Source organism: Coregonus lavaretus (genome assembly GCF_964263955.1).
Source record: "Coregonus lavaretus genome assembly, chromosome: 38".
Taxonomy (NCBI): Eukaryota; Metazoa; Chordata; class Actinopteri; order Salmoniformes; family Salmonidae; genus Coregonus; species Coregonus lavaretus.
In genome coordinates this window covers 6,836,399-6,837,454 of record NC_140025.1, presented here as the reverse complement: position 1 = coordinate 6,837,454, position 1,056 = coordinate 6,836,399, and positions in this window count along the sequence as shown.

Genomic DNA, 1,056 nt, shown 5'->3' with positions numbered 1-1,056 from the left:
TTTAAACTCAGTTTTTCACAATTCCTGACATTTAATCCTAGTAAATATTCCCTGTCTAAGGTCAGTTAGGATCACCACTTTATTTTAAGAATGTGAAATGTCAGAATAATAGTAGAGAGAATGATTTATTTCAGCTTTTATTTCTTTCATCACATTCCCAGTGGGTCAGAAGTTTACATACACTCAATTAGTATTTGGTAGCATTGCCTTTGTTTAACTTGGGTCAAACGTTTCGGGTAGCCTTCCACAAGCTTCCCACAATAAGTTGGGTGAATTCTGGCCCATTCCTCCTGACAGAGCTGGTGTAACTGAGTCAGGTTTGTAGGCCTCCTTGCTCTCACATGCTTTTTCAGTTCTGCCCACACATTTTCTATAGGATTGAGGTCAGGGCTTTGTGATGGCCACTCCAATACCTTGACTTTGTTGTCCCTTGACTTTGTTGTCCTTAAGCCATTTTGCCACAACTTTGGAAGTATGCTTGGGGTCATTGTCCATTTGGAAGACCCATTTGCGACCAAGCTTTAACTTCCTGACTGATGTCTTGAGATGTTGCTTCATTATATCCACATAATTTTCCTTCCTTATGATGCCATCTATTTTGTGAAGTGCACCAGTCCCTCCTGCAGCAAAGCATCCCCACAGCATGATGCTGCCACCCCCGTGCTTCACGGTTGGGATGGTGTTCTTCGGCTTGCAAGCATCCCCCTTTTTCCTCCAAACTTAACGGTGGTCATTATGCCAAACAGTTCTATTTTTTTTTCATCAGACCAGAGGAAATTTCTCCAAAAAGTACAATCTTTGTCCCCATGTGCAGTTGCAAACCGTAGTCTGGCTTTTTTATGGCGGTTTTGGAGCAGTGGCTTCTTCCTTGCTGAGCGGCCTTTCAGGTTATGTCGATATAGGACTCGTTTTACTGTGGAAATAGATACTTTTGTACCTGTTTCCTTCAGCATCTTCACAAGGTCCTTCGCTGTTGTTCTGGTATTGATTTGCACTTTTCGCACCAAAGTACGTTCATCTCTAGGAGACAGAACACATCTCCTTCCTGAGCGGTAT